At 38.9% G+C, this 25256-nt stretch overlaps 1 protein-coding gene across 10 annotated transcripts in view; it reads left to right on the plus strand.

Annotated features, from left to right (window-relative positions):
* Positions 1-8391: 8391 nt before the first annotated feature.
* The window catches only part of rbm47 (RNA binding motif protein 47), a 29080-nt gene continuing 12215 nt past the window's right edge, over positions 8392-25256 (plus strand). For 2 of the 10 annotated variants that reach the window (XM_011475162.3, XM_020703101.2), the window contains exons 1-2: positions 8401-8588; positions 9952-10106. The gene's annotated coding sequence lies outside the window, so the exon portion shown is untranslated. Of the gene's footprint in view, positions 8589-9219; positions 9500-9525; positions 10107-21623; positions 21804-25256 lie in introns of those variants that run through there. The other 8 variants (XM_020703112.2, XM_020703108.1, XM_011475172.3 and 5 more) reach the window with 8 other exon arrangements.

The raw sequence follows: 25256 nt of genomic DNA on the forward strand, positions 1-25256 counted from the left end.
AAGCATGTACACTCCAACGTTATTCAGAAACGTTCCATTTCGTTTTGGAAATTTAAACATAAAAAGTACAAACATTGATCCATTGATCTTTCAAATGACATATCAAAATTATTTTACTGTTTACCTGTCTGGTCACAGGCTTGCAGTACATCTTTACATTTTACAAACTGTTAAAACTTTGGAGAAGAAACCCAACGTTGTTCACCATTGTTCAATATTACAAAAACATGATTTACTGAGTTGGCGAAACATGGTCAAATTCTCAAATCTCTGTCTCATGTCCAAAATTCTTCATGGCTTACTATCCCCTCCTCTCCACCAGTTTGTAAACAAACAACAGTCAGAGGAGACTGCATCAATCCCTTTGGAAATAGTGTTTTTGGTCAACCTATAATTCATTTTAGACACAGTTAAAGAAATGGCTCATTGGGAATCAGTGCTGTCAACACTAAACTTCCACTTACTGATCCCCGCGACCATCTTGTCTTGTATGTGTGTATATGTTCATACATTTGTCTGATTTTGGATCGTGATCTGAGGCACCTGAATGGCGAGTAAGGAAGGGGGAAGCTCAGTGAGGTTCAGCAGGGCAAGACCATGTAAAAATTAAAAAAACAAATAAAAGAATCTTAAAATGAACCCTAAATGGACAAGCAACCAGTGGAGCGATGCTAAAATCGGCGTGATGTGGTCTCTCTTATGTCCTCCAACCAGAAGACAGGCAGCTGCATTTTGAACACATTGGAGACATGAGAGAGACTACAGTACCACTGGAGCTTAGTTCTAGCTTGATGTCGCCAAGATTTAAAAATGACTGTCCAATTTAAAACCCAAGTTCGAAGCAATTGGTTTTAAAAAGGCAGTCAAAGGACCCAAATCAACTGGGGACGGCCCACTAAAATCATTCGGTCCAATAACTACAACTTTAGTTTGGTTTTCTTTAAAACTCAAGACAATTCAGATTTGAATGTCTTTTTCAATGGTGAATAGGGCCAAGAACTGGCAGCCCACGTCATCAAAACAAAGCATTTAGACAGTGGAAGAGAGTCAAGCACAAATACATAAAAACATATAAAAGTTTTTTTTTTTCTTATTGTTTTCAAAATTTGAACAATTTGAACACAAAAACGTTTGAACAGTTTAAGCATCAACTATCAAAAATATGTCAGCCCCCCCACCCCACCCCACCCTTCAACTTAAGACAGCCATACAAGTAAAATAATTAAAAAATAATTATACTAATAATAAAGATAAAAACTAAGTAACCAAAAAAAATAAAAATAAAAAGGTATACAGGCAGTAAATACATACAAGGATGTGAACTTTTTTTTTTCCACATGTGTTACAATTCACTGACCAGTTAGTTTATGAACAAGGCATTAAAGAAGATTGCTTAATGTTTTGTCCCTGTAAAAGTAGACCCTTTAAGTTAAGCAGGCAGATGGTTTAAATAAAAGTACATTTAAAAAAAATCATAGAAAAAACAGAAATGTAAGAATATAATGGTAAAAAAACACAAGAGTATTAAATTAGAAGCATAGTCACTGTTTGAAAGACTCTTGTTTTTTTGGGTGATTAGGACAAGAACTAAGAAGAATAAATGTTGGGTGCTCCAAGCAGAAGATGCAACTAAAAGTGTTTTCAAGATTTGACATGTGAAATGAAAAGATAAAGTTAAACATTGTTTTTTCAATGATTTATTTATGTTTATATTTTAAAGATGATTTATGAATGTTATGTCTACAAATTACATAAAAATATGTAAAAAAAATGGGTGATAACTCAAAACAATGAAAATAGTATTAACTGAGAAAAAAAAGAACATCAGAAAAAAAAATTGGTTCAAAGACAACAAAACAAATGCTATAAATGAATGAATGAATGAATGAATGAATGAATGAATGAATGAATGAATGAATATATAAATAAATTAGTATTGCTCCAAAAAAATATACACACCAACATGAATAACCCAAGTGTTTTTTTAAGTGTTCCAACAACAACTCTCCAAGTGCATCAATGATATTGATGCACTTGCATCTTGCTGATATTACCATCCATCCATCCATCGATCCATCCATCCATCCATCCATCCCCCATCCATCCATATCCATCGATCCATCCATCCATCCATCCATATTATTAACCCGCTACATTCTGGACAGGGCCAATCTGTCCCAGGGCGCTGACCTTACTAACACTTTGATTCTTTTTTGCAGTTCCTTATAATCAGCAACTGAGATACAGTTGGCAAACATAAAAAAGTTAAGTAATGAAAAACCTTTTAGGTGATTTAGTTCAGGAGTTTCTGTTCTGTCATGCCAAAGATAATTGAGTTATGTGTTTCTTCCAGTAGAATGTAAAAAAGTACCTCTGTCAAAGAATACATTCAAAAATCAAGAGTGTCTAGTAGACAAAGCATCACATACAGTCTGCACATATATTTATGGAATGCATACCCTTTGTTTAATTTAGCTTTAAGAAAATAAAAGTCAAATTTACGTTTTCGTAAAAAATGAATAACTTCTTTTTACCCGGGGAAACATGTTCTTAATGGAGTAAGCCCCTCAGGTAAATCATTATCTGTAAATATTGTAATGTTTGTTGTAGTACTGCTGTTGCACCAAGAGAGGGAGACATTTTTCTGAGTAAATCATGAAAAAAGAGAACCACTACAGCAGACTGATGTACTTTAAAAGTGTTTGTGTATATATATATATATATATATATATATATATTTATATATATATAAACTCTAGTAGTTATTTAATATGAAAAAAAAACAAACCAAATTAATTGCCAAGATGAAGTCACAATTCCAGAGACAATCAATTGCAAGGGATCGGACACGGTCAGCACGTGTCCAGAACTTGCTGGTAGAAGAAGAAGGAGTGGGCTTCATCAGAGTGGAAAAACCACAGCAGGATTTTGGGGCCAAATGAGCCTCACTTCTCTGCGGGTGAGAGTACAGCTGGAGAGATAATCCCATCCAACAGGCGTCATCAGTGTCGCCTCACAACACGGCTCCAGTTGCTCAGAAGGTCTGGTGTTTGCGTGCACATGCGTGTGTTTGCCAGCACTCAGTTCAATAATCGGCCTGGTTGGGGACGGTGAGTTGCACTGGCTTAAGCTGACCTGGAATTTTCTCAATAAAGATTTAATCTCCAAGAAGCAGTACAAGGCCAGGGGACTTTCTGTCTTGTTGATTTTCTATCAGTTCACCTGTGCAATCACTGTCAGCCAATCCTTCACATCAAAGCCGTTCCACATGCAGTTTCGTTGCCTCCAGTTAGACAGAATTGATCTTATTTACTTATTTGATTTGTTTTGATGTGAAGTTTTACTTCTTAAATGGTACAGGTGATGCTTTAAATTGAATGATTTCAAATATTGACTAATTTTATTAATAAAGTTGCAGCCCATAGTGGCACCTGTAGTAAAGTTTGTTTTTTAATAAAAACTCTTACAAAATAAAATGTCACCCCATACATTGCAGTTTTTCTTTGCTGTGTTGTTGACTCCATTAAACTGTTGTGTGTTTTCCTGTAGTTGGCATGACGAGAAACAGAGATGATTGTGTTGGTCATGGCATGACCTCATTCAGTCTTTACAGGACTTGCTAGACAATCTGTTGGAGTTGTTCTTCTTACTCTTGTCCTTTAAAGGTCTCAATTTAGCTACAAAGCAGAGAATAACACATTTGTGAAAAACACAAGGTCAGGACTTGACATGTAAATACAGAGACAGTTTGCGTGTTATAGTTCACAGACTTTTGACTGATGAATTTCTTGTCTTTAAATTAAAATCTGTCAGTAATAAAGTTCCTGGAATTCGTTTGATTAGTACTTCCTGTTTTATTTTGTAAATTCTTTTCCTGTTTGTGTTGTCCTTTTCTTAATCCCCGTCTTCTCGTTAGATACTCATAGTTGCTTGCACTTCAGTCCAAAAAATATGGTACCGGTACTTGGATTTTCCACACTCCAGCTACATCTGAGATCTTGGGAAACCTTCACACTTAATAGTTTGTTTCCTTCATGTGGCTGGTGTGAAAGCTCACCTGACCTGTTGCCAAACAAGTGAATTTTTATTTCTCGAGTGATGTTTGGTGCAATTACATGTGAAGGTATCAGAAAAAAAAAAAAGATGTGTAAATTTTTTCTCCATTCCCTGCCCATGTGAATCAAGTTTGAAAGTCTTCCAAGCAAGTCTAGGAAAATGGAACAAAAATGAACAATATTTTTAGCTAACAGAAACTCTAAAAAACATGGAAAATGCAATGTTTTGTTGTGAAACCCAAAGTTTTTTGTAAAAGTGTTTTATTGAAATTTAATCTTCAATTTTGAAGAGAAACTTGGCCTGAGCTGCGGGTTGAAAAACAAGCCCAAGGCATGTTTTCTGTTCTGTCAAACAGGGAATGGTCATTTACATCAAACACACCTTCTTTCCACACACCCCTTCTTTCTGCAGGCAAAAAGGCTTGCTTTCTCGGTTGACATCAGTCATTTCTAGAATGCATCTGTACGGTGGTCGAAAGTTAAATGCCAATTTAAACGTTTGAGTTACAAAACATCTTTAGCTCCAATTTGTGCACGTTTCTTTACAGCAAAAATGTTGCACCACCTTTAATTCTGCTAAAACGTCATGAGTACCAACTGTAGCCAGACAAGGATTAGTTTTGTTTTTCTAGAAATCCTACAAGCCCTTCTTTTTAGAAACCATGATTAATGTTCCCCTAATGACATTACGACACACACAAAACAACTCCCTGGTTTAAAAAAATTGGTTTGTTGACCTTTTATAACGTCGATATTAAAGTTTTCTCTTGTCAAGATTGCTCATTGAGAACAATGCAACGTTGCTGCTTTCTGTAGTTAAACTTTGTGCTTAAACTGCCGCTGACATTTTCGGTTCTTCTCTTTTCTTAAGACCTGAACCTGGATCTTCAGTGGGTCTCAATGTGAGACCATGAAGTCTCACTTACAAGTTACAGAAATGCATTACTGAGTCCAATGCAATGCATGCCATTGCAGCTTAATCCAAGCTTTCCTCTGTCCTGGGCTTTTTCTTTGTGGTGATGGAGGGCTGCACTGAGCACGACTTTTGCAGATACAGAGCTACACTGGCACTGGTGGGCAGATTATTATCTCAGAGGGAATCACTTGTCTGTCTCAAGCCTCTCTTTTTATTGTGTTGCAACAAGGGCAGGGCAGAAGCTGATTATTGTTGGATGACTTTAGCTTTGATTACACGCTGAGAAAACCACACCAGCATGTCTGTAAGTTTCAGTAATAACTCCAAATGATTACACCTTCGGTTCTTAAAAGTACATATTTGAAAAAGTAGCTGAAGCATGAAAACACAAACTTTGGATTAACTTTTATTTACCTTTTGCTTTACTACACTAAAATTGCTTGGGTTCAATGAGTTAAAGGATTAAACTTCAAATAGTTAATGTTGAAGGGGATTGAAAACAGGATTTTGATCTCTTGAATGACAGGTTGCTAAATTTCAAAAGTTTAAAATTAAAATAGGCTTTTAAAGAAGGCGTCTAACAAAACTCAAAAATAATGAGTAAAAAAAAAGAAGAGAAAAGGTGAAAAACTCAGATCCTACAGTGCGAGAAGCTATTCAGAAGCCTTGCATAAACATTTCTTCTACGATGCCATGTTCACACCGGGCATGTGATTGCTCGTTTATCCCACAGTGTTCACACTGGACAAGCAGGGAGGGGCTTCTTCTTTTTTTTTTTTTCTAGTGTTTACTATCTCGTGAATCCTGCTCCAGGCTTTTTCTTACACAGCTCTATTCCGATATATGAAAGACTTGGTGTCATAGAATTCCGTCCGGGAACAAACTGCAATGATTAACTTCTCCTTCATGAACGATTTTCAAACTTTTGGCACTTCTGTCAATTAATGGGCATGCCAGCCAAACCTTGCTGACAAATTCAAGTCCCCGATTGGTTCAATTGGCTTATACTCGCATTTACATAGACTTTTCTATTGGAAGTGGTTGCTTAAACACACGTTAGCAAGGGCTGTGTAAAGGTAGCTAAAGATTCTCTGAGAGGAGCCCAAATCCAGGCCTCGAAGATGGGCCTCCTGCTAGTTTTTCAGAAATCCTGCCTTATCTGCAGTTGATTATCTGAATCAGGTGTGTTTAGCCACTTAGGAGCTTCATTGGTAGGAAGGCTGGAAAACATGTAGGACACCGGCCCTCGAGGGCTGGATTTGGGCACCCCTGCTCTAAAAGATAAAAAAAAAAACACTGGTCAACCCCCTAAAATAGAAACAGTGGAGTATACAAACACAAACCGTAAGAAGAAAAAGCTCAATCCAGATTCAAAACATCAGTTTATTCTTATCTACAATAGATCAGTAGTTTATTCAAAACCCAAACATGCAAATAATTGTTTTTTCATGGCTTCTCTCTGTTATGAATCCCAGTAATTACTAAATTGCATTTCCACTTGTGTTTTAATAGCAATGGACATGTGTGGACACTCCCTGTGTCAATTGCATGTTTAAACACAGATGACTCCACAGCCACATAGGCATCAAAAGAGCAGCAATGAAGAAGCAGTTTTTATAAATGAATGCGGACATGAGATGTTTGTAAGTCAGTGAAAAGGAAGCACGTGATACTGGGCATCCATCTGCAGTGTGGGAAAGCTTCACCTGCTTTACCAAATGAAGTTGTTGTGACGGTTATAGTTTCTTTGCTTTTGTGCTCTAGTTGTCTTTTGTTTCTGTTTGAGTTCAGTTTCCTGTTTTACTTTGAAAGGTTTCCTGTTGCGTTGTTATTTCGAGTTTTACTTTTGGTCCCCATTTGCCCTCATTGTTTCCACCTGTGTATCGTCTGTTCTGAATGTATTTAAGTCCTGTCCTTCCCTTCCGCCTGGGCTGCTCCATAGGTTAATGTTCCTGTTTCCAGTGTGTCTAATATTTCGAGTTTCGAGTCTGCCTGCCTGCCTGCCTGCCTGCTGCAGTGGTTAAGTTTTGGACTTTTTTTTGATATCTTGTTATTAAAGCTGCTATTTCACTAAAACCTTTTGCCTCCTCCTCCTCTCTGCGCCTGGGTGCTTACCTCAATCCGCTGTTTGTAACAGTTGTAGCTTACAATTCTGGTTACATACCCAAGTTTGAAAGATTTGACAAGGACACGGATACAGATGAATGGATGGATGATTGCCTGATTTTGGTTACATGAGCCATTAAATTTTGAGTGTAGAAAAATTATGTCATGTAATGCTTAAAATCAATAAAAAATATGTTGTTCACCTGTCACCATATCCCTTCAGGGAATCAGCTTGCCCTTATTTTATCTGGGCTGGGGACCAGCACAGGGAGACCTGGGTCTCGGGAAGTTTAGGCAATAGCATGAAGGGTCTTGCCCAGGGACCCACATTGGAAGAAGCTCATCGTAGAACATTATTGATCCCGTAAAGGGAAATAGACTTTTTTATAGCCTTATTAAAAACTACAGCTAAATAGTAAATAACACTAAAAACAAGTTTAAAAAAATGGTGCAACTAACCATTCTATCGTGTCCTTACTACGTCATTACTAACAGTGGAAGTCATTTCAATTAAAAATCTCACTGATGGAGATTTGTTAAAAAATTTTTTATCAAACTATGTTAAAGTTAATCTGAATTATAGTTTTTTTTTCTTGGTCCTTATTTTCTTAGTTTTGTTTTGGTTATGTGCCCCCGTGCTGTTTTTTTCTGAATCCATTGACTTTGCACACCTTAACCCTTGTGCTATCTTAGATGACCCCACCCTTACATTGACGTGTTCGCCCTACCATGACAAAGGTGGATAAAGGTGGAAAGATTTCATGTAATCCATGGACACCAGTGAGGTTCACAAATCATTGAAGAAAAAAGTTTTACGCACTGTTTAGTGGGTCTAGATGACCCAACTCCCAACGTTAAAGTGCCTAGGATAGCACAAGGGTTACACTGAGGACTCTGCCCTAACCTGGTTTATGCTTTACTGCCTCCTTTTCATATAAAGAGTAGGAAAAGTTATCCAGGAAGCTTTTCCAAAGTTAACTTTAAACTCTGCAGAACACCTGAGTTGAAGATGCCTACACATTCTGCTGCAAAAAGCATTTCTGCTTTATTCATTCAGGGGGGGTTTTGGAGGGTGGTTGAGATGTGTTAAGTAAGCATTTAAGTGAAAATCTATTGAGCAACTCATCCAACGGCCCAGCCTCTTCCCTGCCAGAGTTCAGCTGCTGTGTTGAAACCTTATTTCTCTGTGTGAGCACGTCTGACTCAATCTCAGTTTCCTACACACACACACACACACACTTGCAAGTTCCCTACTGTGTGAGGGAGTGAGTGCGTGCGCTTTATCTGAACGTATATGTGTGTGTGTTGTTACTCTAAACAAAAATCCAGCTTCCTCACTTCTCTGTCCTCACTCTGGTAGCTGCAGCCCGTGCCGTTCAGCACAGTTCTCTTCTGTCCCTTTGTCTCCATGACAACTGGCTGTCATAAAGACAACGCTCTCAGCACACACCTGAGATCAGGAAGAAGGAAACACTTGGTGCCGCCCACGCCCGACTCGCGAAGGAATTCAGGTAGGCAGACACCCCATATACACGCTCGTGTTCAGTGTTAAGGGGCAAACACTCCATGTCTGCAGCAGTACAGCTGCATGATCAAACAAGTACAATATTTTCAGTAAAGAAGGAGAATTAAGAGGGTGTGGGAAAGAAAAAGCGCAGCATGTGAAGGACAGTGAGAAACATTACTTTGGTCAGAATCCATGTTGGTTCAACGGGGTAAAGAATGTTTCTGATTTCTCGACTTCTTCCCTCTGACAGAATAACAAAACTCTTCTGAGAGTGTGTTATCACTGACAGCTACCATCATCATTACGCACGTCAAATAGCAAAGGCAGTATAGCACAAGACTGCATGTCACCATGACCTCAGAGGTGTGCGCGCATTTGTGACCCAGCAGAGATCCGGTCTGAGCCTGATCAGCAGTAATAGGCAGGTGGTGGATGGGAGCGGTCATGTGGTGTGAGGTTTTGGGTGAGCTGTTAAGGAATCTTCTTTAGAAGAATGCTGCTCTGACTTCCATGATGCAGATCTCAAACTGGGTGTTTGAGCACACACACACACGCACATAGGGACACACACACACCCCCAAACAGGTTGAACAGGGGCACAGGAGGATAGCATTTCCCATCCGGAATGATGGGAGGGAGGGTGTGCTGAGAGTGCGGGCAGTTTGATTCTGGTTTGGTTGGTTTTAGGAAAAGGCTGTACCTTTCACACACCGACAAGGTGATATAGAAACGAAACACTAACGTGAGGAACAACAGAGAGGGTTTTTTTGGTCTTTCAATACAAAGAGAGGGAAGAGACAACAGGAAGTTGGACCTGGGGAACTCTGGCAGCAAGCGTCTTCATCGTACAATCTCATTTTGAGTACTGCATCAGAGAGGATAGCTCCGCGGGTCGGCTGGAATGATATTCCGATTGTGTGTGTGCTCAGAACTTTTTTTCTCTTTTGTTCCTCCTTCCTCATCTTTCTCCCCCCTTCTCGGCTCTTTGGAATGTGGGGCTTATGTCAGTGAGAGTCAGGTACAGACTCACTAATTGCCACTGCCCTTCCTCCCTCCATCCCTCCCTCCTTCTTTCTCCCGCTGTAGCGCTCTCCTTCAACTCTGTCACCTCCTGCTCTCTCCTCCACTTTGAGACCTTGTGCTCTCCCCCTTTCTCCTGTCTCCTGCTGTTACGTCTACAAGTGTTGTCGTGACTGGAACAGAGGAGAGGACAAACAGAGAGGATCTGAGTCAGAAACTGAAAAAAACCCCAAAAGGAGAAGAGAAACTCTGACTTGTCCTGTCTTACTGTGACTGGTGGTTTGTGTGTCTGGTCAAAGTTTCTGAGACCTTCTCTTGTTGTGCTTTTGGGGAACCTGTCACTGAAGGCACCTTGACAGACGACAAGAGGTCGCTGAGAACCTGACAGACTCTATAGAAGAGCTGAGGAAGATGAGTGAGTGACAAGTACGATTTGCTGCTTGAGAGTGGAGAAAGAAGAACCGAAAGTGACACTTCAACTTGGCATCCCATCATCCTGCAGGTTAGTTGTAAACTTGTCTCTTGTTTCACGTGTCTCTTCAGTCTAGTTGTTGTTGTGCTCTGGGTGTCTGACAGTTTTGCTGTGAGGGCAGTTGTGAGGGACTTAGTGTGTTTTCTCACCTGGAGGTTTAATGGCGTGCACACGCAGATAGACACAGTGGGTATCTGGAAGGACATTTTTTCAGCTGGTCCAGTGATCACACTGACCCAGCTGACTGCTGTAACCTTCACTGCAAGGTTACTGGATGAGGACTTGATGTTTATTTGAGTGTGTGTGTGTCTGTCCATTTGATGTCTTCTCTGCTCATTGTGTGTGTGCGCTTTAAAAAAAAACTGGTCGAGCAGGGCGCCAGTCAGCCTTGAGTGTCCTGTTGTTGTACAAACACGATTTAGTTTGTGTGTGTGTGCATACACATAGTGTGTGCAGAAGTACTTGTGTCTCGTAATGGCTCGTTCTAATTTGCTAAATTGACATTCAGAATCTGAAAGTTCTAAAACTATCGTCACACTGTTGTGTTTTTTTTCCAAAGTAGTTTTCTTTTGTTGATAACATTTAGCAAATATCATTTTAAATTAACAACATGACCAGAATCAGGATTAAAATCAATTCTCATTTAATATTAGTGGGCTGAAGTGCATTTTTCCAGAATGTTGTGCTGACGCTTACTTTCACTATTCTTGTATTCTTGTCATTCAAAAATGAAAGGAATGAAATGAGGAATTTTCAAATGTACTTAAAGGAGCTAAACATATTGTTGTACAAAAAGAAGCTTTGATGTAGATCACCAACACTGATGCTAGAAGGCTTTTTGCTATATTTTTATTATGTTTATTACGTATACCTGTGCTTTCGTGTAGTTACAAAGACACGCAAAAAGGGCCCACATTTAAATCTCAGAATGTCTAAACAAGACTATCAGGTCTGACTAAATAGTTACAAAAAACTGTTTAAAAACCGTTTTCATTAAGTCGAATACCTGTTGTCGTATTTTCGTCCCCACTTAGTGACATTTAGTCACAGCTTTTCAGACATTTGTCTTTTTGCACTGATCATCAGATTAGACTTAGTAAAAATGTGTCTAAAGCCGGTTTCCTGTCCTCTGACTTCATGGAAACAAGATGATTTAACACAATGAATACTTCAGCAAGGGAGGTGTCTGGAAAGGTGTGTGTTGAATCACAGGTTTATCCTGATATGCTGTTTTTTTCTTTAAATTTGCTTTATAAAAAAACAAAACAAGAATAGAGAAATAAAAAAAGATATAGATGTTAGTAAAACACCATAAAACCTATTTAATAGTGTAGTTTTAGAAAGTAGATGATCATTGTACATTTGATGCGAAGACTTGACTTGTGTAATACAAGTTTCAGGTAGTCAGAATGAAAATATGTTGCAGACCTGCAAATCTCAAGAGTAAGAGTAAGGAAGAAAAAAACAGCTTAAGCTGCATGAATCAAGCATACAGACACCCGCAACGACTACAGGATCGTGTCACATGACTGTCACGTGAACAAGTCACGCTGATGGTGAGGAAGCACAGATTCAGTCTGCCGTATGACAAAGTTAAAGTCCCTAATTCAGCAGAAACGTAAAGCCGCTGTGTGCAGACACACATGCAGCTCGGGGAGAGAAGGGAGCCTGTTTGCACTATTGTGCTGTTTATACAACACCTGTAACAAGATCTGATCTCCCCTCTTGCCCATTCTTTCATTTTGTCACAAACACACATACCTGGAGAGCACAATGATCACATTCTTCCCATCTCTTAACCCCCCCCCCCCCCCACCTTCCTCTTTGGCTCCCCTCTGACGAAGCCACAGCGCAGCAGTGCAGGAAAGCAGAACCATCAAAATTAGAATAACGTGTTCAGGTAAAGAGATGGGTGAAGAATCATTTAAGAGAATATTTGTCGACAATTACACACTTCAAATTTGGTTGGCGTGGACTTGAATATGGAAAATGTGGTTGAATGGGCACACTTTTTAGGGATTTTAAGGAAAGAAAAAAAAGAAATCAGTGTAACTGAGTCGGGGGTTGTACCTGCTGTCCCACCTCAGCTGGAAGGATTGCCCCAACCCCTTTGTGTGTCATCAAAAAAGTGTGTTTTTTTCTGCATCCAGAAGAAAAACACACTTAATTTGACAGTTTTTATTTTACAATGTGTCAATCATAATGTTACAAACAAGACAATTGCTTCGTTTTCATCTAAAAATCTCCATCATATGGCTTGATTCAAGAGAAAAGTTACTGTTGGCATTGAAACTCTACCACAAAAAAGAAGCTGTTGTTAAGGTAGCCACAACAAACATGTAAGTGTGGTTTTGACTTCATTTAATACCTGGCTTAAATACTTTGCTGTCAGATTGAGGCATTGTCTGTGCGTGTATTGCAGGATTGCTATTTTTAGTGTTTGTTCTCAGGTTCTGTGGTTCCGTCTGCACTAACACAGGAGTGAATTACTCAGACTTCATGTGTGTTTGTACAGTACCATAGTTTCTGCTAATGCAATTTGTACTTCTGAAATGTACTAAAAGGACTGCCTATTTACTGCTGCACCTGTTATCGTTTGCATTTGTAATCTGACACATCTCGTGTGCTTGGTGCCCCTTTTTGATGCACAAGTAGACTCCAGGATATAATGGGGAACTCTATGGTTTCCTAAAGATTTTGTTTTCTGATGCAACTCCTTTTTCTAAAATAGGCAACAATTATTGAAGATGTGTTTAGTAGCATTTAAGAAATGTTTTCTCTGTCTTGTATTATAGACCCACTCCAAGGAAAATTGTGTTTTTGGTATTCTCGTAACATTTTTCTGAGAAACTTAAGCTTGAAATTGCTTTTCTGATTTATTTTTATTCCTTATTCCAATCATGGTGAATCAGGATCCGACTAAAAAAATGCAGTTTAAAAAAGCTTTTGTGACACACTACGGCAAGCCACAAGCTCTGTGCTCCACTTCATTCTGATGCATTTGCTTGTAGACAAACAGATCCATGTGCGTCTTTATTTTCCTTGTCTGAAGCATCTGGCTCAAAACGGAATGGCTGGATTTATCTAATATTGTTCACCATTTTTGTTTTTTGTTGCATCAGTAATGTTAGGTTAGGGATGTTAAGGGCTGTAAGCAGGAGAGCGTGTAAACAGATGTATGATTGGAAGTGAGGGAAGGCTTACTCTGCGCCAACAGTTCCCAACCACAGCTCTAATGAACAAATGCCGCTCTGCTGGAACTATGTCCTAGAAAACAACTCAGTTTTTTTTTTTGGCTAAAAACAGCATAATAATAATAACAAATACCACTCTGAAGGCATTTACAATAGATCAAAAGATGATTGGAGTGGAACTTAAGAAAAAACGGTCAATACCATCAGAGCTAATGTGCAATCATGAGCATTCACACAAAATAGATATTAAAAATGTCAAAAAAGTTTTTATCATTACTTGCTTTACTATTTCCCATCAAACTGGACTCTGCAACTTCACCACATAATGTCTGTACCTCTAACGCATTGCTCTATTAATTAACCAATTTTGACGCAGATGCATAACCCTAGACTGATTTCACAACACCCAAAGTCTTTCATTGAGACGGACTGTTGTGCAACTGTCTCCCGTATGAAAACTTTGGAGGACTGTTGAGAGTATAAACAGATGATATCCAATCACAAGGAAGGAGAATTCAACCCTCCTCCTGCCGTGTTTTTCTTCCTTCGTCCCGTGCCTTTCTGCTGTTCAACCTTTCACCCCAGGGTAACCCCCTGTACCCCTCTCTTCCAGTGCAGTAACACCCCCCCACCCACATCCTCTCCTATTATGCTGCTCCCTCTTTGTCTTCCTTGTCCTTCAAACTCTTTGTACACTAATGCTCTTATTATGCTTCATTTCACCGCTAGTTTCATAATCCACCTCTTTTAGGTTCCATTCTGGGTAAATGAGACGACTCATAAATTCATGAAAACACTCCTGTATTGTTTCTCCTGAGGTGATCCTCCCTCTATATTTCCTTCGTATGCAAATGTTTGTACAAAGCAAAGGCACTTTCTCTCTAACCTTTGTTACGATTTTTTTCAAGGATTTTGACTTTCTGAAGGAAATTTGTTAAAACTTTGACAGCTTTTTTAACTTAATCATTTAAAAAGTTTTAATTTCACATGACAATACATAAATCTTTTTAAAATTAAACTTGTTTGCTATGTTTTTAAGTGCTCTGCTCTGTTTCATCCTTTGAGATACATTACTTCTCTTTAGGGAATTATTTATAATGGGCCAAGTGGCTCAACCATTGACTGTATATGAGAACAGGACTGAGTGACCCCCCTCCACCCCCATGTTCTAAGATGGATATACTCACTGGTTCCCAGAAGCCAAAATCCCAGACTTCGATTGAGAAATTAACAGCTATCATATTATATTTGTCAGAATCTTTCTCTGCTACCTTTCTTTAACTTGTTCTTGCTAATCCTATTTTTTTTCTCCCAACTTTTTCTTTATTGCAAGTTATTTAAGTTATAAATTGACCAATCAGACAGCTCAGTAAACATATGTGGTCCCCACGGGCTCCACGTAGAAGGTTGAAACGTTTGACAGGTTTTGTGTAGCCGGCTTTCAGTGGTCGGGATATGGACTTCCAAAAAGCTCACATCTGATTGCTGAGGGTTGTTGCCACAGAAACGTTGACTCAGACAGACTCAGACCAATCACTGCTTACTGACGTTGTCTGGCTCCAATATGGCTGTATCCATATCATGAAAAAATGGTGACTAAATTGACTTCATTTCATCAGAGCCAGACATAAGGACTTGATGATTATGCCATTTTTAGGCAAAAACAAAAAACCTGTGTCGTTTTCTCGAATATAGTTTCTGCAGAGCGGCAGGAGTTCATTAAAAATTCACCTCTAAGTAGTGGGAGGGACTGTTGGCGTGGAGTAAACCAGCCCCCACATCCCAACATCCATCTGTTCACACACTCTCCTGCTAGCTTCCAGCCCCAACCTCACATTACTAGTGCAACAAAAATGGAGAGCAGTATTGGAGCTATTCAGCCCCATAGTTTTGAGACAGATGCTAGCTCTGACGAGGAAAACGAAGACATTTTTGGATCTAGTCGTCTAACAAGTGGATGCATCAGATGGAGCTTCTGGTCTGCCGATTGTTGCTTCTACACCACAGCAACAAGCTTTTTCAAACGGCTTTTTTTTATCTGCTCCTGATTCACAATGATTTGAATAAAGAAATACTCATAAGTGCAATTTTAATCTTAATTTTCTTTAAAAATGTCCTCCAATGTGGGAAAAATGCCACAAGAACATGCCAAAAACGTGATTTTCATGGGAGGGAATTTTTAAAAGAGATGAAGAAGGATGTTAGATACCAACATCCTAACTGTAAGGTGGTGATGGCTGACCAAGCAGACCTTCTTGTGACAGCAGAGGAAGGCTGTCGCATTGATAAAAAAGAACATGTGAAACGTGAAAAACATCAAGCGGTGACAGAAGTGCTATGTAAGGCAAAACTCAACATACTTTCATAGCCTCCCTACGTTGTGCCAGGATGGAATGTTCCACTAAACTGATACTAAACCGATACTAGAATACTGTTGCCGCATGCAGACACACTCCAGACAATCAGGCTCATCCTTCCTCTGAATTGTCGCTCACACTTCTTCCTTCTCTGTTACGTTTAAATATTTCCTGCTTTGTCTGTGAGCAGTATCACTGTGCAAGTGGATCACACACAGCTGTGGGTTCTCAGGATGATTTCTTTTTGGCCTGTTGTTCCAGTGCCCGTTTCTGTGTGGTTTGCGTGACACTATTTGGTTTAGCTATTGTGTCTCTGCTAAGGGGCGTTAGCCGGAGTTGACCGGCCCTGAATTCCATCAGCTTTTTATTCTGCTCTTATCTGCCTTTATACTTCCCCCTTCTCACTTTACTGAGTGAATGTGTGTGTGTGTGTGTGTGTGCTTCTAGGTGTGTTGAGAAAGTTTTGTCTTTTCATGAAATGTAAATATCTATTTTACCTAAAAAGATTCAAAATTGTCTCCATTCAAGTCGCATACTTTTTTTCAATGCTGGTCATCCTTGATGTGGTGTTACCTGAACACACAAGCCACACATAAAACAAATATCAACATGTATATTTTTTGCTTTGAACTAGACTTTATTGGTATGCTTTCCTATTCTCTATGTATTTTTGTCTTTTATGAAGTTGTGTTGAGTTTATTCTTTTTTAAACACTTTTGAACACCAACGCTACAAAGGTTTAGCTTCCCTCCATCATTTTGGCTGCTGCTAAGCTGCTAATTACAACATGCATTGTGTATTTTTCATGTTTTACTTTGTCTTTTACCAGATTTCCGTCTTTCCCAGGATTTTGTACTTTGTTTCTTTATATTGAGTTTACAGTCTAATTCTGTTTTCTCCTTGTTGGGATTCTGTTTGGTGTTACTAGAATTAAATAGGATTTCCTGCTTTGGAAGGGTCTCTTTTTTTTACTCTATGAGAATTTTTACTCCAGAAATCAAAATTAGGAAACATTGGTTGAACAAATTTGACGTAATTACTTTGATCTTCCCAGCACTTACTTTTTAATGTAAAAAATAAAGGCTTGCTCTAATTTTTTGGATTTACTGTCCCACACTGATCAAATTTTAATTTATTTTCAAAGCCTTCCAAGTGGTCTGTTAATTATGATTATGCTGTTTGGGCAAAATCAAAAGGATATGGTTTCTAAAGAGAAGCAGTACTTCATTCGAAATTCGCCTTAGTTGTGGCGAGGACTGTTGGCGTGAAGTAAGCCCACCCACACTTCCCATCAGCCCTAAGTTTAAACTTTCTTAAGATATCTTACAGCTCCTCACCTATAAGCTCTTTCCAACAACAATTTTTTGTCTTTCACAACAATTTGAATAAAATCGAAAAATAATTTTAATCATTATTATCTAAATCGTCCAGCATGATAAAAAAAAATACCACAAGAACATGCTAAAAACACGAAAACACAATTTTATATCGGATTGAGTCTTTAACATTTTGGTTTCATTTTGGTCATGTTTTAATGTAATCTTGTGTCATATAATTTGGTGTCCCACTCCTTATTTCACATTAATTTTGGACTGTAAATAGGGTTTCACACTCTTATGGAAAATAACCTGTTTTTGCCTGAACCATCAGCAAAAATTTTGTGTAAGCACAGTTTTTCACGTTGCACTGATGCACACTTGTAAAACCTGAAAAACATACACATCTAGTTAATAATCTGTTATTCAGCTGCTTAAACCATTATTTATACCATTGTTACTGGATCAGCTCATTACACCTCATCTCATTAGTGCTGTATAAAATTGCAACTGCCTGGCAGTAAATCTATCTCTTTTAACCAATCCCCACTCAAATCACAGATCATTTAAAATGGTGTTTCGTAAAAGTAAAAGTAGAGGAAGTCAATGAAATGTAGAGTATAATTAGAACTTTAAAGCAAAAAGTTAAAGTTATTTTACTGTGATTTATAAATCTGTAGTGTGCATTGAATTACTGGTTTAGCTAATACATTTCTATAGCGGATGCACATCATGTGTATTATGATGCAATATTTATAATAAATATTATATCTCATTCCATACTTGTTATGTAATTGTATGCAGTTAGAGGGAATCTGACTGGATAGCATTTGAAAAACAGCCACATAAAACAATAAAAGCTAAAAACCTTGAAAACAGGAATGGGTTTGATTCCTTCTTCCTCTCTATCACATGACAGGGTTAACTGTGACTGCTGAGGAAAGGACAATCATCCATGCTGACGTTACAGTGGTTACTGGTTATTGGCCAGATAATGAGCAGTTCCAGTGTGGTCAACAGGCCCTATGACTCTCTTGTGCTCCTGTTTTGCAGCTTCTTCATATCTTTGCCTTTCAGTTGTTCATTCTCTCGTCTCCTTGACCTTGGCTGAAGGTGCAGCACATTAAAACTAACCGCAGCTCGTTGGCTGCTTACCGACATGCCACCTGACTGCGCAGAACCAGCTGATCAAGCTCCGGGCAAAAGGGGAAACTTCTGTCATCACAATGGAAAACAAAGTGTTGGGCCTTTTCGTCACGTCCGATTTCTCTATCTGTTTGTCATTTTTGTGCTGAGTCATTCAGTAGGTCGCAAAACTAAGACTGCAGCGTCGGTCGATAGTATTTCGAGAATGCGAGGTGACGTTTGGCTGAGGGGGAAGGTGAGCAGAATTTTGCAGTTGCACACATTGAAACCCTTCCGATCAACTTTATTGGTTTTGACGTAAAAGATGTGACGTTTAGCATCTGGTTTCAGTCAACGAGCGTTCGCACAAGCCCAGCAGAAAACCGTTGCCACAAAAGCCGTCAGATAAACCCTTCTCATTGGAAGTGCTGCTGATAAAGACGAGTTCTTCTTTCAGCCGGAGGTGTTTTCATGAGAAACATGAACTTTAACCCCCCGTGGCCCTCTATCACGTGTCATGCAGGGTTGAAACACATCTCAGGATGTCTCTGAAATGTTTATGTTTCCAGTAACAGGATAGGAGAGTTTGAGGTTTACATACAATACATCCCCCCAACTGACATGGTTTTAGTTAGTATTTCTGACATCTGTGTTGACACACGGATCTATGTTCCTCTTAAACTAAGACAAAGCATTCAAACCCATCAAACGTCAATATTAAAATAGATTTGTCCAAAACTATGCAGGAGTGCGTGGTCTCTTTAACCGTTGAGCCTTTATTGTTGTTCACCTAAGACCTGTAGACCCAGTTCCTCCATGTTTATCTCTGTGAACGTTGAGTAGATGCTATCTGGCCTGGGTTGTGTGATGCACACGTAGCACGACTCGGATTTTTTGGCATTTTGCAATGTGTGACCATCAGAAACTTAATTTTGTGATTTGCTTTAGTCCAAATAAAGATTTATGGTGACTTGCAAGTTTATTAAAGTTACTTGTACTTGATGTTCATCTTTCATTAATGTTAAAAGATTCTACAAATGTTCAACTATTACTTAGAATTCTCAGAGTTGTTTTTTTTTTGTGCTTATTTTAGTTTTGGAAAATAAGTGCTCTTAGCCTTTAAAACAAAAAAGGTGAAAATATTCCAATTTAATTTGACTTTGACCAAAATATTTTAACAGAATCAGCTTTTCATTAAGATCATTGGTTAGACAAAGCACCAGATGCACCAGCATCAGATTTTATTATCTTTTCCAACTCTTTTTTCCTTAACTTAGCTAAATATATATATACTATCAAAGGAATGATTTTAGATAATAAAGCAGATTCCTTTATTTAAAGTTTGTCCATTTTCCTCAAAAGAGAAATTATGTGAAGTCAGCCTCTCGCAATAGAACACCAACACCCAACATGTCGTGATGCAGATCTTACTTATTTGAAAACCTTGTCAAAGTGCATAATAACTGACAATCAATCTTTATTTCTGACCAATCTTTTGGTCAGTTTTTAAGATATCTATTTTAATTTTTTGTGCTTAATGAAATATGTTCTTGTATTCATTCAAACAGCATCTAAAAAGATTTATGTTTTAAACGTTTACTCATTTTTTCTAATAATGTATTTTATATTTTCGTGTTAGAATGAAGTCTGCATAAGAGGTTTTCTTGAACGTCTTACTCCTTATAACAAAACATTATAAATTGTTCAAGGGGTAAATATGGATTATCTTAAACAAACATGCACTTCCACAGATGATAATGACCACACTATACTTTTCTTGAGGACATTTTTTTGAAACGCTGTCAGAGATCCTAGTTGGATCTTTAAAGGGCTTGTTTCTCCATTTCTCTATTTCAAAAACACATTATTTTGGAGTCACAATGACTTTTCTTGTTTGGGGTCTTCTTCTTTGACACTACTGTGCCAAACTTTCTGTTGTTTACAATGATTAAAGTAGCTCTACTAACACACGCATACAAATGAGAGAAGGATAGATGCCTGGCTTTTCCCATGAGTCCACTCTTTTTACAGCTGACCCTAAAGAAACATTTGAATTGACCTATGACCTAAATGAAGTGGTCGTGCGTCCGTCTTTAACAAAGTTGTTGATTAATCTGTCACTTGTTCAACACAAAGACATCCCCTGACTTCAGTGTGAGCTAAAGCAGGCCTGGTAGTTTGTCAGGGTTGCTTAAGGTTACGTACGACCCCCTCGTTGTCCTTTCTCTTCTTCTCCATCCTCTGTGTTTCTGTTAGATATAACTGGAATGTGACAGGTTTAGTCACGTTTGCATTGTCCTTATCTTTGATGAGTTTAGCAGCTTGTTGTTGCTAAAGGGACTCTCAATTGTTACCTCATATAACAAACCAGCTGACTCTGTACTCCGTGACCCTCTGTGCCATGTTGGTTTCCCATCATCCCCCTTTTTGACAATTCATTTGAGCAGGAAACATGTCTTTGAACTTAAAAAACCTTAAACACGTTATTATCACTTTACGTTGTTTTATTCTTCAACAGTGCCCTTTTGAATAATTACTTCATTTCCCGATTTTATTTTTGATTCCTTAGACTATTTATTTCTTTATTGACGATTTGATTCAAAGACTGACTCTAATAGAAATCCTTTTTTTGTTGTATTTAAAATAATCTTGTAGCATTTTCTTGATGATGGCAGACATAAAGAAACACAGTTTTGTATTTCTGAGTATTTCTTTATTCAAACTGCTGTGAATCTGAACCAGATCAAAAAAAGAAAGTAGATGCTAAATTATGCTATGTTCACATACCCCAAAGTACCACCACGCGGCGACCTAAATACAAGTTTTTTGGCAAATTTGGCAGGTGGCCGTGCGGAGGATTTGTAGTCGAGAGATGACAGTCTCATTTTTACATTGCCAGGAAGGTTTTAAGAAAAAGTTAACGTTTTGATCTATCGTAAAAGTGTTTCCAGTAGTCTATTAACTATGATTGTGCCCTTTTAAGCTGTCGTTTCCTTGGACATAGTTTCTGTAAAGCAGCAGTGGTTAACTAAAAGTACCCCTTTTGAGTCGTGGGCAGGACTGTTGGTGCGGAGTGAGCTGACTTACTTCCCATCATCAATCTGTTTACAAGCTCTTCACCAGCTTACAGCCCCTCACAAGCACAAACGTTTGAAAGTGGTCTTTTATTTATGATAATGCTGTTTTTATTCAAAACGCAAAAACCTGTGTTTTTTTTCTAGGACATAGTTTCTGCAGAGTGGCAGTCGTTAATCAGAAATTTATCTCTGAGTTGTGGGCGGCACTGAGTATTTACGTGACCAGATCTAACAGTTTAGAACTGAGATGAAAAAGCCAAGCTTTTATTGCAACCATCCAAGACAAATGCCCAACTTTCTTTCCTTATTGTAGTCAATCATTCCAGTTTGTCCCACCCACTGCCCTTGTATTCTTCCCCTTTGGTCGGAATCTTTATCAAGAGAGCAAGAGTGAGATTAAAAGAAGGAGAAAATACAGAGGTTGGGTGGAGTGGAGGGTTACCTGTACTGAGTGGCTCCACCCCTCCTCTCCAATGGCCACTGAGAATGATTAACATCAAAGCACCTTTGCTCACCTCAGAGCATGTCTCAATGCTGAAGCACCAAAAAGAGGGAATGGACAGAGGAAGCAACTTTTTAGAAAAAGTGTGACGAGACGCCAAGATCACACTGACAACAACCCCTCTGCTGCCTCATCACTGTCTGCACTAGGATACAGGTAAACAAGTTCCAATCTTTAACAGGCATTCAGACGGTTTTTTTTCTGTTGTTAGTTTGAAATCTATCTAACCCCTGACCCCCTTTAACTTTAGGATTCGTGTCTTCCTCACCATCCCATAGTAGAATTTCCCGTCTTGCTTTGTGTAAGTCTACCAGACTTGCCTGTTTGGCAACCTCAGGTCTGATCGGAAAAGAGCAACAAAAGCACGCCACGCCGATCAGAAACTAGAGTGGAGATCAAGGAGTCTTTTCAAAGAAACCAGTGGAACCAGTGGAGTGGCCTGACACTGTACAGTGTGTGTTTAGAGTGGTGGATTAAAATGACAGAATACACATAGAAACTGCTATTATTGTTCATAGACATCCTGACTCTTTGTCAAATAATATATGGACTTTAGCCCTGGTAAGGCGTGTTGTTTGTTCAGTGTGTTTGTGTCAAAGATTCATTCACTGAATGTTCTGATTCACTTCTTCAAGGACAAGTGGAAAGCAGAGAGAGACTCTGACGTGAGCTGTTTTTTTGGATCATGTCGCGTTTGTCAACAGGGTGGGCCCAAGTTTGTGCAAGGGTTAGCTGCTTTTGTAACCCGCTAAAGTTGGTGGGATGTGAAGTATGCCTGTAAAAAAGATGGCAGCAGGCAGTATCATTTGATTCATAACAATTCTAGAATCTTTTTAAGTTCATGCTCCGAAACGCTAAATTAACTTAGAGCCAAAAGGGTATTCATTTATTAAGGAAACATTTGTCTTTAGTTAAATCAGTTTTGTGAATATTGTAAATTTCCCAAGACTTATTTAACATTTTTCTTGGTAAATTCATTCAATGAAATGCAGTAAAAACATTTCAGTCAGACAACTTATGCAGTAGAAAAAGCTTTATTTTCCAGATTTTTTTTGGCATAAGGCTCCGTTCAGATACGATAAAACAAGACCTCCATTGAAAACTTATATATAAAAGTATAAAACTAACTCCTTATGGAGCTCACAGGTAGAAGCCGGGGAGGAGGGTGGGGCGACAAACGCAGCACTAGGGCAAATGGATGACTGAAGGCGTAGAGCACACACCTGGTTCTTGAAGTAGGTCACGGAACAGGTGAGTTAATTGGCTGAAGTGTCCATGTAGAGGTGTAAACAGGTAATCGCACTGCTGAGCTGCCTGCCTGAAACTCTCCCAAGGTCGTTCATTTTAATATAATGTTGTACATCAAATAAAAATCTGGTTCTGGCCGTCACCGTCTTCAGTCAGGTCCTCTTGAGAAAAATGCTAATTTACAGTTAGGTTAATGTCTTTCACACCTATTTGCAGGTGAATGATTTCATCAACGTTGTTGTTTTTATTTTAATTGAAGGCTGAAATTGTGCTTAAATGGGGGTGTGCTGTCAAAAAATAAGATTTTACTCGGGCCTGTTTACTCATTTTTGCAGAGGTTGGGGTTTGGGGAAATATTTTTAAGTCAGGATTGATGAAAACTGTGGAGCTGAAAAGCTTTCTTTAAGTCCGTCCAGTGCAAACCAACAGGTCTCACGGCTGCTATGTATTTAGCCATTGATGTCCTTTTCTGTTTTCAACGTGTAGCCTGATAAGAAAACACATTTTGATAGAAGTACTGTTAAGAATTAATCATCAAAATTGAAAATACATTGATCACCATATATGAAAAGGTTCTATTTTTCTTGAATTGGCCTTCAGGAGCCCCCACATCCTTTATAAAGCCACTTTTCCCAAGGAGGCCACAGTGGCTTTTATCCCAACTGTGACACGGTCAACGTCAGGAATAATTGTTTGAAACAATGACTGCTAGGGCCTTGAGCATGCTAGCAGATTACCCCGAGGAATGTGTTTGCCCAAGGAAGCAAAGCCCCTAAAGCTAAAGCAGCTCTTCTGATTAGCGATGACTGTGTGACTGAATAAGAGCCTCCTCTGTTTAGAACTCCTGCTCGGAATAAGACCGATAAAATGCTCTGAGCTGCCGATCTGGACTCTTTGCAATATTGTTTCCAGTTTTTGCACTTTGGAGCCAGGCTGCTGTGGTTTTGAGTGACGTTGGAGATAAATGTGAAGGTCCTGGAGGAGGCAGGCTCAGGAGGGGGGTGCTTAGTTAAATGAAGTGGAATCATCTCTCTCTGGTGAAGTTAGTGTGGGCTGGAGGCAGTGACTTCCAAACTCTGTCTGACCTGGAATTCTTCTGGCTGGTTTCACTTTGAGGGGCTTTCTAGCGTCAAGGGAGTCCTACTCAGGTTCTCCTTCTTAGACCTTGTCTGCCTGTAAACACACTCTTTCCTTGAAACAATCTGCTTCAGTTTCTTCAGTGCTGCTTCTTTCTGAGACTGGGTGAGCCAGAGGAATGCTGGCGACAGGTGCATGAATGAGAAAAAAGAAAAATGAGAAGAATTAGGCAATAGAAAACAGAGAATTAAACACAAAGGATGTTATACTTCACAAAATGTCTAGCAATGATGCTTTAAGTGAAATAAAGGACATTTTTTGGGGGGGTTGTATTGAATCTGCTTTCGATTTGTTTTAGTTGAGGAGCTGAGAGTCAAAATCTGCAAAATGAGGATATCATGTGACCTCAGAGGTCAGCCAAAGCTCTCACTTCTCTCTTTCTCCTGTCAAGTTCAGAGTTACATAACAACTAGTTGGGACAATATATTCTCAGACAACACAAATTCCGCTGGGATTTATTAAAAATCCCATGAATCATCCACAGTTTAAAACAGCTATGTTGTCAATAAATTACGTATTTCGAGATACTGAAAATAATTCTTTATGTTGCTGAAATAGAGTGACATGGTGGAAACAGCTTCCAGGAAAATATAGTTAAGCCAGTTTGGATCGGGTGTTACTCCAGTTCAGAGCTGTAGGACCCACAGTCTTGTGACACGCTGCATCATTCACTTGTAGATGTCTCGTCACAATCAGTCATCAAGCCATTTAGGACGATTAGAGGTTTTGCTGTTTTGCTTACATTTTGTTCTGATTTTTTTAGAATCCCCCCCCATGCAGCAGATTCCATTATGGTTGTGTGTGTGTGTGTTTTTGTCAGACAATGACCTTACAAAGGGGAACCATCTTATCTGAGATTTAATTCGAGACCCACAAGGTCATATCTTCTCCTCCTGCTCTATTTTCCCCTTGATTTCACTTCCGGTAGAGCGTCAACATAATTAGCCATCATATTAAAAGTTAAAAGAATTGCTACATTGTGATCACAGACCGATCAATCAACCTTGCTCCTAAACAGATCATCTTTAGTTGGTTTCAGCCGTATAAAACTGTTCTGTTCTGTGTCTGTCAACAAATCCTGAACAAAAACCAGATTCACCAATCATTCCTGTCTTTCTTTGTGCTTCCAGTTGGTTCAGCACAGATAAATACAAACAAGACCGCCCACACGTCAACCTGCATGTTATTTTACGTTGCTGCATTTAACACAATGACCGTGGTTTG

This window comes from Oryzias latipes, chromosome 1 (genome assembly GCF_002234675.1).
Source record: "Oryzias latipes chromosome 1, ASM223467v1".
In the NCBI taxonomy this organism is placed as follows: Eukaryota; Metazoa; Chordata; class Actinopteri; order Beloniformes; family Adrianichthyidae; genus Oryzias; species Oryzias latipes.